This window comes from Microcaecilia unicolor, chromosome 8, assembly GCF_901765095.1.
Source record: "Microcaecilia unicolor chromosome 8, aMicUni1.1, whole genome shotgun sequence".
Taxonomy (NCBI): Eukaryota; Metazoa; Chordata; class Amphibia; order Gymnophiona; family Siphonopidae; genus Microcaecilia; species Microcaecilia unicolor.
Window position 1 is genome coordinate 91,031,057 of NC_044038.1, and position 12,922 is coordinate 91,043,978.

At 48.9% G+C, this 12,922-nt stretch overlaps 1 protein-coding gene across 2 annotated transcripts in view; it reads right to left on the minus strand.

The window, feature by feature from the left end:
- LOC115476134 (cytochrome c oxidase subunit 6B1) overlaps window positions 1-11,757 on the minus strand; it is a 45,423-nt gene extending 33,666 nt beyond the window's left edge. The window contains exon 1 of one of the 2 annotated variants that reach the window (XM_030212320.1): window positions 11,674-11,757. The gene's annotated coding sequence lies outside the window, so the exon portion shown is untranslated. Of the gene's footprint in view, window positions 1-11,651 lie in introns of both variants that reach the window. The other variant, XM_030212319.1, reaches the window with a different exon arrangement.
- Between the last annotated feature and the right edge of the window lie 1,165 nt (window positions 11,758-12,922).

Sequence of the window (12,922 nt, forward strand, 5' to 3'; positions counted from 1 at the left end):
CAAGGTCGTCAGACGTTTGATCCAGTGTACCTGAATGTAACTCACCTTGAGCTACTACTGAAAAAGGTGTGAGCAAAATCCAAATAAATAAATAAATATCCATAGAGCACTTCATATTGTTCATGCAGGGGAGATGAAAGGAGTTCCTCTTTGTCTATTAATGCTGGACGTCGAAAAAGCATTTGATAAGGTACACTGGCCGTTTCTGTTTGAAGTTTTAAATAGAGTAGGGATCGCAGGTAGTTTTATGCACTAGCTTCAGGCTATTTACACAGACCCATATGCTTCGGTTCGGGTTAATGGTCAATGCTCCTCTGCTTTCCAGTTGTTTCAGGGTACAAGGCAGGGATGCGCCTTGTCCCCACTTCTATTTGCGTTGGCCATCGAGCCTCTAGCTATCTTAGTCCGGGCACATCCAGATATTCATGGTCTGCGCAGGGGGACAATTGAGTCTAAGATTCTTTTATTTGCAGATGATATATTACTCTCCCTTTCGGATCCTATCACTTCCTTTCCAGTAGTGACTTCCCTGCTGTATGAATAGGGCCAAGTCTCGGGATTTAAGGTCAACATGAGCAACTCAGAAGCGCTCAATATCTCCATCCCGAACAGTCAAAAACTTTTGCTAGAGACAAAGTTCCCCTTTCGATGGGCCTTTTGACACATTTGATATTTAGGTGTCAATTTGACCAATCGGTTGAAAAATTTACAGTGGGGGAAATAAGTATTTGATCCCTTGCTGATTTTGTAAGTTTGCCCACTGACAAAGACATGAGCAGCCCATAATTGAAGGGTAGGTTATTGGTAACAGTGAGAGATAGCACATCACAAATTAAATCCGGAAAATCACATTGTGGAAAGTATATGAATTTATTTGCATTCTGCAGAGGGAAATAAGTATTTGATCCCCCACCAACCAGTAAGAGATCTGGCCCCTACAGACCAGGTAGATGCTCCAAATCAACTCGTTACCTGCATGACAGACAGCTGTCGGCAATGGTCACCTGTATGAAAGACACCTGTCCACAGACTCAGTGAATCAGTCAGACTCTAACCTCTACAAAATGGCCAAGAGCAAGGAGCTGTCTAAGGATGTCAGGGACAAGATCATACACCTGCACAAGGCTGGAATGGGCTACAAAACCATCAGTAAGACGCTGGGCGAGAAGGAGACAACTGTTGGTGCCATAGTAAGAAAATGGAAGAAGTACAAAATGACTGTCAATCGACAAAGATCTGGGGCTCCACGCAAAATCTCACCTCGTGGGGTATCCTTGATCATGAGGAAGGTTAGAAATCAGCCTACAACTACAAGGGGGGAACTTGTCAATGATCTCAAGGCAGCTGGGACCACTGTCACCACGAAAACCATTGGTAACACATTACGACATGACGGATTGCAATCCTGCAGTGCCCGCAAGGTCCCTCTGCTCCGGAAGGCACATGTGACGGCCCGTCTGAAGTTTGCCAGTGAACACCTGGATGATGCCGAGAGTGATTGGGAGAAGGTGCTGTGGTCAGATGAGACAAAAATTGAGCTCTTTGGCATGAACTCAACTCGCCGTGTTTGGAGGAAGAGAAATGCTGCCTATGACCCAAAGAACACCGTCCCCACTGTCAAGCATGGAGGTGGAAATGTTATGTTTTGGGGGTGTTTCTCTGCTAAGGGCACAGGACTACTTCACCGCATCAATGGGAGAATGGATGGGGCCATGTACCGTACAATTCTGAGTGACAACCTCCTTCCCTCCGCCAGGGCCTTAAAAATGGGTCGTGGCTGGGTCTTCCAGCACGACAATGACCCAAAACATACAGCCAAGGCAACAAAGGAGTGGCTCAGGAAGAAGCACATTAGGGTCATGGAGTGGCCTAGCCAGTCACCAGACCTTAATCCCATTGAAAATTTATGGAGGGAGCTGAAGCTGCGAGTTGCCAAGCGACAGCCCAGAACTCTTAATGATTTAGAGATGATCTGCAAAGAGGAGTGGACCAAAATTCCTCCTGACATGTGTGCAAACCTCATCATCAACTACAGAAGACGTCTGACCGCTGTGCTTGCCAACAAGGGTTTTGCCACCAAGTATTAGGTCTTGTGTGCCAGAGGGATCAAATACTTATTTCCCTCTGCAGAATGCAAATAAATTCATATACTTTCCACAATGTGATTTTCCGGATTTAATTTGTGATGTGCTATCTCTCACTGTTACCAATAACCTACCCTTCAATTATGGGCTGCTCATGTCTTTGTCAGTGGGCAAACTTACAAAATCAGCAAGGGATCAAATACTTATTTCCCCCACTGTATATGAGGCTAATTTCCCAGGTAAAATTCGTGAGCTATTTTTGGAGTTTGATCATTGGGAGGGGCTAACGATTTCTTGGTTAGGGCGGAGCAATGCGATAAAGATGATTTTACTGCCTAAAATACTATACCTATTTATGGCGCTTCCTATCATCCTACAAGATAAGTTCTTTCATGGCCTACAAGGTAGAATCTTCTCTTTCATCTGGAAAAAGAGACCACCTCATGTGCGGAGAGCAGTGATGTATCAAATGAGAGACCAGGGGTGTTCCTTCTTTCTTCGAATATTATCGTGCTGTGCATCTTCGTATCTTACCAGAGTGGATACAGGGAGGTGATATGGAAATCCTGGGAACAGGGCTGGCTTACCTCATACCCGTTGAAGGCCAAACCATGGCTCCCCAACTGTTTGTTGCGTGAAGTGATTGGAAAGGTTCTGCAACTTCTCCAGGGTCCCCTATTAATCTGGAAGGCAGTTAGGGGGAAATTCTTTTCTGGCAGGGTATATTTTTTATATATGAGCATCCATTATGCTCCACAGTTTGTTCTAGGATCACTGGATCCTTGCTATCGGGTGTGGGAGCATCTAGGCTTGAGTGAGTTGGGACAGATCTGGGAGTAGGGGGAATTGCTCTCTTTCTCTGACCTACGAGAGGAGTATGGGCTTCCGGCCTCTAACGTTTTTCAGTATCATCAAGTACGGGACTTCATTATCAGAAGAGCGCAACGTGAGTTGGGGTAGGTAGAATCCCAACTAGAGCGGGCGATGGGGGAAGGATCTCCCGTTTGTATAGAGCCCTCCTCTCATATGCTAAACCTGTTATGCATTACCTTCTTAAATGGGAGTCTGTTCTAGGAGTTTCTTATGAGTATTCACAGTGGGAACGAGTATTCGAATCACTTCTTAAAGTAACTGTATCTAGTGCTCTGATGGAAAATGGGTACAAAATTTTATATAGCTGGTATTACACTCCTAAGCGCTTGGCTGCTATATTTCCAGCGGGGTCTCCGCTGTGCTTGAGTCAGTGTGGCACGGTGGGAGACATAAGCCACATCTGGTGGTCATGTCCTCAAGTTCAGGAATTCTGGACTAATGTTTTGAAATTTGTCTTCTCTCTCACCAAATGTACATACCCCCTGAGGCTGGAATACTGCCTCCTGCATTTCAGACCACAAGGTCATCAGCTAGTTTCAAACGTGTTTGTAGCAGGTAAATTGGTACTTGCGGCGGCCTGGAAGAAGGTAAAATTATGTATAATCATACCTGATAATTTTCTTTCCATTAATCATAGCTGATCAATCCATAGACTGGTGGGTTGTGTCCATCTACCAGCAGGTGGAGATAGAGAGCAAACTTTTGCCTCCCTATATGTGGTCATGTGCTGCCGGAAACTCCTCAGTATGTCGATATCAAAGCTCCATCCGCAGGACTCAGCACTTAGAGAATTACACCCACGAAGGGACACTCTGCCCAGCTCACCACCGCCGAAACGGGGGAGGGGAATTAACCCAGCTCATCCCCACACAAGTGGGGGAGGGGAATCCGTCCAGCTCATCCCCGCGGAGCGGGGGAGGGACACCACACCCGCCGATGCGGGGGGATCTGGCTTATCCTGCAACCGCAACCGCGGGAGGAGCTGACTGACCCTAACACCGCCGAAGCGGGAGGGGTACAAAGCTGCCCTACAGCCGCACGAAGCGGGAGGGAGTGCCGGCAGAATTTATGTCTCAATCCAGCCCCGTAAAACGGAGGGGAGAGGAATGCAGCAGCTCACTGTAACACAAACTCGTCTCAACTCTTGAAGAATCCAAGTGAAAGAACTTGAACACGAAGTCTTTCTGAAATAACTGAAGACTAAACTTGAACCTGAAATGCAACCAGAATAAAAACAGAACAGTTATCTGGGAGGGGCTATGGATTGATCAGCTATGATTAATGGAAAGAAAATTATCAGGTATGATTATACATAATTTTACCTTCCATATCATCAAGCTGATCAATCCATAGACTGGTGGGATGTACCGAAGCAGTACTCACCCAGGGCGGGACATTGAAATCCCTGACCTCAACACTGAAGCTCCAAACCGGGCTTCCGCCCGTGCAGCCACAGTCAAACGGTAATGCTTGGAGAATGTATGAGCCGAAGCCCAAGTTGCCGCCTTGCATATCTCTTCCAAGGAGACGGATCCGGCCTCTGCCATCGAGGCCGCCTGAGCTCTCGTGGAGTGAGCCTTCAGCTGGATAGGCGGCACCTTCCCCGCGGCCACATAAGCCGCTGCAATGGCTTCCTTGACCCATCTTGCCACTGTAGGCTTAGCAGCCTGCAGACCCTCACGAGGACCTGCAAACAGGACAAACAGATGATCCGATTTCCGGAAATCATTGGTCACTTCCAAGTATCTGAAGATGACTCGTCTCACATCCAGATATTTAAGAGCAGAGTACTCCTCTGGGTAGTCCTCCCTACGAAAGGAAGGGAGACAGAGCTGCTGATTCACATGGAAGCGAGAAACAATCTTGGGCAGGAAGGAAGGCACTGTGCGAATAGTCACTCCTGCCTCAGTGAACTGCAGAAAAGGCTCTCGACATGAGAGCGCCTGGAGCTCGGAAACTCTTCTGGCTGAAGTGATAGCCACCAAAAAGACTGCTTTCAACGTCAGGTCTTTCAGAGATGCCCTCGACAAGGGTTCAAAAGGCGGCTTCTGCAATGCTCTTAGCACCAGGTTGAGATTCCACGCAGGCACCACTGAGTGCAGAGGAGGGCGCAGGTGATTAACTCCCTTGAGAAAGCGCACCACATCTGGCTGCGAAGCCAGGGAAGCACCCTTCAGGCGGCCCCTGAAGCAAGCCAGAGCCGCTACCTGGACTTTAAGGGAACTGAGCGACAGGCCTTTCTCCAGACCTTCTTGCAGGAACGCCAACACTGAAGAAATTGGAGCAGTGAAGGGAGAAAGTGAGCCTGCTTCACACCATGCTGCAAAGATACGCCAAACCCTGGCGTAAGCAGTAGAAGTAGAGCGCTTCCTCGCTCTCAGCATAGTGGCGATGACCTTGTCTGAGAAGCCCTTCTTCCTCAGACGCTGCCGCTCAATAGCCAGGCCGTAAGACCAAAGGGAGAGGGATCCTCCATCACCACGGGACCCTGATGTAACAGGCCCTGCTCCACTGACAGCCGCAGAGGATCGTCGACTGAGAGCCTGATCAAGTCCGCATACCAGGGACGTCTGGGCCAATCCGGACCCACCAGGATTACCCTGCCGGGATGCTTTGCCACCCGGTCTAGCACCCTGCCCAACATGGGCCAGGGCGGGAACACATAGAGGAGCTCTTGTGTCGGCCACTGTTGGAGAAGAGCATCTACTCCCAGGGATCGAGGGTCCCGTCCTCTGCTGAAAAAGCGCGGCACTTGGCAATTGGCCGATGACGCCATCAGATCTAGGCTCGGCTGGCCCCAGCGCTTCGTGATGTCCAAGAACGCCTGAGCAGATAGTTGCCACTCTCCGGGCTCCAAGGTATGGCGACTGAGAAAGTCCGCCTTGACATTCATGACTCCGGCAATGTGGGCCGCTGAAAGCTGCTCCAGGTTCGCTTCCGCCCACTGGCAAAGACTCATAGCCTCCTTGGCTAGAGGGGCGCTCTTGGTACCTCCCTGGCGGTTGATATAGGCCACAGCCGTGGCATTGTCCGACAGGACCCGTACAGGCTACAACACCAGTACCGGGATGAACTCCAATAACACCAACCGAATGGCTCTGAGTTCCAGGAGGTTGATAGACCACTTGCCTCTGCAGGAGACTAGAGCCCCTGCGCTGTCCTTCCCAAGCAGTGGGCTCCCCAGCCCATCAAAGAGGCGTCTGTCGTGACGACAATCCACTCCGGGGTCACCAGAGGCAATCCTGCAGACAACTTGTCTGTCTGCGTCCACCAGCTCAGCGCCTTGCGCACTGCTGGGTCCACGGGAAGGCGCACAGCATAATCCTCCGACATCGGAGTCCAGCGCAGCAGCAGAGATAGCTGTAGTGGTCTCATATGAGCCCTGGCCCAGGGCACTACTTCCATCGTGGCCGTCATAGAGCCCAACAGCTGCACGTAGTCCCAAGCCCGAATAGGAGAGGCTACTAGGAACTAGTCCACCTGAGCCTGAAGCTTGACAATCCGATTGTCTGGCAGGAACACTCTGCCCACTTGGGTGTCGAATCGAACTCCCAGATACTCCAGGGACTGAGTCGGGCGCAGCTGGCTCTTCTTCCAGTTGATGATCCATCCCAGGGAGCTCACAAGAGCAACTACCCGGTCCATAGCTTTGCCGCACTCTGCATAAGAGGGGGCTCGGATCAACCAGTCGTCCAGATAAGGATGGACTTGTACTCCTTCCTTTAGCAGGAAGGCCGCTATGACCCCCATTACTTTGGAAGAGGTCCGCGGAGCAGTAGCCAACCCGAAAGGGAGGGCTCTGAACTGGAAGTGTCGTCTCAGGACTGTAAAACGCAGAAAGCGTTGGAGAGGAGGCCAGATGGGAATATGCAGGTACGCTTCCTTGATGTCCAAGGAAGCCAAGAACTCTCCTGCCTTCACTGCCGCTATAACAGAGCGGAGAGTCTCCATGCGAAAGTGCCTCACTTTCCAGGCCCGATTGACCCCTTTGAGGTCGAGGATAGGCCGGACAGAACCTCCTTTCTTTGGAACCACAAAGTAAATGGAGTAACGTCCCTTGCCAATCTGATTTTTTGGCACCGGAACGACCGCACCCAGGCGGATCAGGTTGCCCAAGGTCTGCTGCACTGCCACAGCTTGACCGGAGACTTGCAGGGAGAGAGTACAAACCCGTCTCTTAAGGGTTGGCAGAACTCTAGCTTGTAGCCGTCTCTGATGACTTCCAGCACCCACGCGTCTGAAGTTATAGTGGTCCACTCGCCCAGAAACGAGGACAGCCGTCCTCCAATCTGTACTGGGGCGTGGACCAAGGCCCCGTCATTGGGTACGAGACCCTGGGGCAGGACCGGAGGGAGCACCTCCGGGACGGCGGTCTCTGCGAAAGGAATGCTGCTTGGGGGAGAAATTCCTCTTGAAGGAAGAGGGGGCAAAGGAACCCGACTTGCCCGGGCGGTACCGACGGGCTTCCAGCAACCGTCCTCTGGAGGTACCGGGACGAGTACTAGCCCGAGCCCTGACCTCTGGTAATTTCTTGCCCTTAGACGTGCCGAGATCGGTCACGATTTTGTCCAGCTCGACCCCAAAGAGCAGCTTGCCTTTAAAAGGCAATCTAGCCAGGCGGGATTTAGAGGCGTGGTCAGCAGACCAATGTTTCAGCCAAAGCCACCGCCGCGCAGAGACTGTCTGAGCCATGCCCTTAGCTGAGGCTCTCAAGACATCATACAGCAAGTCTGCCAAATAGGCTAAGCCCGATTCCAGGGCCGGCCAATCAGCCCTCAAGGAAAGATCCGAGGGGGAAGCCCGCTGCACCATAGTCAGGCACGCCCTGGCCACATAGGAGCCGCAAACTGAGGCCTGCAAACTTAAAGCAGCTGCCTCAAAGGACGACCTTAAGGCCGCCTCCAATCTTCTGTCTTGGGCGTCCTTTAGGGCCGTGCCACCTTCCACCGGCAACGCCGTTTTCTTAGTCACCGCAGTGATTAAAGAATCCACGGTAGGCCACAGATAGGCCTCACGTTCACTCACAGCCAAAGGATAGAGGCGGGACATAGCCCTAGCCACTTTAAGGCTCGTTTCCGGGACATCCCATTGAGCCGCAATTAAGGTGTGCATGGCATCATGCACGTGGAAGGATCTAGGCGGGCGCTTCGTCCCCAGCATAATGGCAGAGCCAACAGGGGCTGAGGGAGAGACGTCCTCCGGAGAGGAAATCTTCTAAGTGTCCATGGCCTGTACCAACAGGTTGGGCAAATCCTCTGGGCTAAAAAGCCGCGCTGCAGAGGGGTCATCCGCTCCATCCGAGCGGGGATCTATCTCCTCCAAGGAATCCGCAAAGGACCGTTGGGAGACCTCAGACACGCTGCCCTCATCTACATCGGAGGAGACAAAGTCCTCCAAGGCCTGGAAATCAACCCGAGGGCGTTTACCTCTGGGAACCTCAAACTCTTTATCAGAAGAGGGAGCAGGGGCAGCGTTTTGCATGAGGAAAGCCTGATGCAGCAGCAAAACAAACTCGGGGGAGAAACCCCCCAGACTGTGCACTTCCGCAGCCTGGGCAACAGCCCTAGACGCACTCTCAACCGGCGCTCGCAATAGCGGGGGAAAGACATGCTGCGCATCCAAAATGGCGTCCGGCGCGAAACTCCGCGAAGGAGCCGCGCGGGAAGAACGGCGCTTAACTTTAGCCGCTTTGTGCCGTCGCCCAAATTAAGGGCGTTCATGGCATTAATGTCTCCAACCTCAAGGGCGGCCCACGAAGAAGCCGTCCGAGCCGCGTGGCCGGCCAAGATGGCGGAGGCGAGGAGCGGGGGATGGGCGTTTATGGCGGGAAAAAACCGCCACGCCGGAGGAACGACCGGGACATTCATCGGTCACTAAACTGTCACCCATCAAGGGCGAATCAGGTTGTAAAACCCCCGCATCCCCTCTAGAAGCGCTCCAGCGATCCGGGGAGCGACCCTTTGCGCCCTCGCCCTCCGACGCCATATGCCACGAGGAGAAGAATCGGGGAACCCCCTGCCCGCTATAAAAAGGTAAAATTACCTGCTTGCCGCTCCGAGCTGTAACGAACTGGTGTCCCAGTGAGTAGCTGCAATGAACGTTTAAAGAAACGTCGAATTAAACGCCTTTAAAGACATTTAAAATTTTTTTTTTTTTTTTTTTTAAACGGAGCCAGCGGGAGGGGGGAGAAAAGGAGGGACCTGGCACCACCAGGTTTGCACTTGCTCAAAAGAGCCCTCAACCCCAGGCCTCAACAAAACCTAAGGATTAGGCTTGGAGGCCTAGCCAGAGCTGCTGCTGTGTGTGACCACCACCTGCTGAGATAGAGAACATACTGAGGAGTTTCCGGCAGCACATGACCACATATAGGGAGGCAAAAGTTTGCTCTCTATCTCCACCTGCTGGTAGATGGACACAACCCACCAGTCTATGGATTGATCAGCTTGATGATATGGAAGCCTACCTTACCTGGACTTGGAACTGTTTTGAGGAAACTAGCTCATATTCATCTGATGTCTAAACTGACGGCTCTGCGTAGCGGACAAATATTGGCCTATTCTCACATCTGGGACCCATATATACAGTGGACTGCTCATCCTGACTCTTCTCTACCCACTATGTAGTTGGTTTGCTGGGGGGGGGAGGGGGGTTATGCTTGTATGAGCCAATCCTTACTTCAATGCTCATGGACGATTATTGGATGTTTCATAATTTTCTTGATGATTGTTGCATTGTTACTTCTGTTTTGTATGATTAAGTTTTAATAAAGCGTTAACTTGGGGGAAAAAAAAGATCTGGGAGTCATTAGCGTAAAGGTGACACTGAAAACCATGGGATGAGATCAAAGCACCAAGGGAAGAAGTATAGATGGAGAAAAGAAGAGGTCCCAGAACAGATCCCCGAGGTACACCAACTGATAGTGGGATAGAAATGGAGGAGGATCCACGAAAGTATACACTAAAAGTGCAATGGGAGAAATAAGAAGAAAAACAGAAAAGAATAACATCCAAATGAAGACAGCATATCAAGGAGTAGGTGGTGATCAACAGTGTCAAAAGCAGCAGATAGATCAAGAAATATGAGGATAGAATAGAGAGATTTGGATCTGGCCAGGAACAGGTCACTGGATACTTTAGCAAGCACTGTTTCAGTTGAATGAAGAGGATGAAAGCCAGATTTAAGTGGCTCAAGAATAGCTTGAGAAGAAAGTCAACACAACGGCGGTGAACAGCATGTTCAAGAACCTTGGATAGGAAAGAGAGGAGGGAGATGGGGCGATAGTTGGAAGGCCAGGTAGGGTCAGAGGGAAATGCCCAGTGCAGGCCATAAGCAGCCCTTGAGTAAGGCTGTTGCTGGCGCTGCAGCAGGGAAGACTTGCTTGCTTCTGAAAAGGTACACAGGGGGTTTGGTGGGGGAGTGACAGTGCCATGCCCCACCATGCGGGAGGGAGGCAGGTGTGTTGCATTTGTAGTCCGGATTATTAGGTGGTCTGGAAATCACAAATTTAAAGGGTCTGGATTCTCAGATGATCCAGATTTCTGACCTGAATTTTTGGACTTCTACTGTAAATAGAATGAAGGTTTAAAGAAAACTAGACCTCTCTTAAAAATCTCTTTTCGGGAACCAAGACACTGCCTCTTTAGAGCAAAAATTGACAAGATACACGCATACAGGAGGATAAGCAAAACCATGTAAAATCTATCATAAAAATAGTCCTAAAATGCATAATCTTCTATAAATGTACATTTATAGATCATTATGTTTCATTCAGCTGTACCAACATGTTCCAATTTAAGAGCCTGTTGGTGTGAAGGGGATCACTGCAATTAGGTTTTTGTTTAGTTGTAACAAAGGATTAATAGTTTTAATGTTGTACATCTCTTAGGAATAAACTTTGAATCACTCAGTGGACCCCAACTCAGTCCTGAAAGATTCCCTGGTCCACCTGATTCTCAGGTTTTTAACAATGAAAACGAACGAGATAGATATATATGCAAAAGAAGCAGTAGACGCAAATTATGCCATGCAAAATTTTCATAAATATCTTAAACACCAGACAAGCTAATAAATTCACTAGAATCAGACTGTCCATCATGTGGAGAATTACTGGAAGCAATTCTAAAGACCTTTAAATGTCTTTAAAAAACATAACCAACAAAAGAAACATTATTTTGTTAAAAAATAGTGTGCCCTCCAGTCATAGAGGGCCACAAGTAAGTCTGGTTTTCAGGCCATCCCCATTCCCTCAAGAAAACACATAAGAGATGCACACAGCTGAGACAGTATACATGCAATGCTATCTCACGCATTGGAAACAAATACGTCTCTACTGTTCGTTGTTCATACCGTTAGTCAAATAGGTACTAAAAGTAAAAAACAAACAAACCCACACACATATACAAAACGATCACACTGGAGCCCTTGAGAAACGGGGCTAATCACCCGTGCTTTAGGAGAACCCACAAATACAACTGGTACTACTACTACTACTTATTTCTATAGCACTACAAGACGTACACAGCCCTAAGCGGAGCAGGAGAGCGAATGGGCCTGATCTCCTAAGCCACCATTACACAAGGTCTTTCCCTCTAGGCACTTTGCTATCTCAGGGTAAGAAACGTAAAAACTCCAAGCACTATGTATTTCCTCCTCCCTAGTCTTGAACGCTACACGTATACCGCCAACCACACTCACCTACACGGTTTTTTTCACTCACGCTCAAAGTGACTTTGAGGAAGTAGAAATCTATTCCTAGGGAGTACTGTAAACCGGAAGTACGTCACAAGCTGCGCGCCAAAGACTAAACGTAAATGGCGAGAGTAGGCTTCAATTAGATGGAGAACAGGAGGCTAGCTAGCCCATATATGGGTTGAAGCCACTAGGCGTAGCTTGCTGGCAGTAGGCGGAGTCACAAGTACACCCAAAACAATACCAAACTATTGAAAGCAATAGTAAAAAGATTATTAGAGAAGTCATAGGCTGCGTATGGTATGCTAAGAAGTCAAAAGCTGTTCCAGTTGGATAGGCAGTGCCTTAAAGGGTGGAGGACAACAGTTTTTGGTTTTGGTTTTTTTTTTTACTTATTTGACAGCTTTTTTATGTATTTGAATGCGTCCCATATGTAGATATAAATATGAAATCAAAACTGAATATCACTAAAACAGCTTCAAATATTATTATAGGTGGTATTTTGTGCTCATTTTTCTACACTGTTCTGTACAATACAGTAATACATGGCCAAATTTCAGTGAGATTATCCTGTTTACTGATGATGGGGTTCATCTTAACTAACATAATACATAGTAACACAGTAGATGATGGCAGAAAAAGACCTGCACGATCCATCCAGTCTGCCCAACAAGATAAACTCATATGTGCTACTTTTTGTGTATACCCTACCTTGATTTGTACCTGTCCTCTTCAGGGCACAGACTGTATAAGTCTGCCCAGCACTATCCCCGCCTCCAGGGCCGGTCTTAGCAAGTGCGGGGCCCTGTGCAGACCAATTTGGTGGGGCCCCATCCTAGTCCCACCCACTCTAGCCCCGCCCCCACCCTAGCTCCACCCAATTGATAAGATTATTCCATTTTTAGAAAGTTTTTTTATTTATGAAATTTCAAATAAAGACAAATGAGGCTAAACTTGTACAAAAAAACTTATTGAAATAATAAGCACAATGCTATCATGAAACCTCCCCTCCCCAGAAATTATTCAGTTCAAGTCCACTACAATTAGTAGTTTCAATTCTCATAACAAAGGAGAATAAAGGAAAATATTAAGAAAATATCCAGTACTTTCAAATTCCCCATTTGGAGGGGAGATGGTGTGAGGGGCATGCTGAGGCCATGGGATGACATAGGGACCGTAGAGAAGATACTAGACCACCAGGGGTGCAAGGGAATAGGACACAAATGCCGGGAAACAGTGGACATGGAGAGGAAAAGAGAGATGCCCGTCTCATCTTC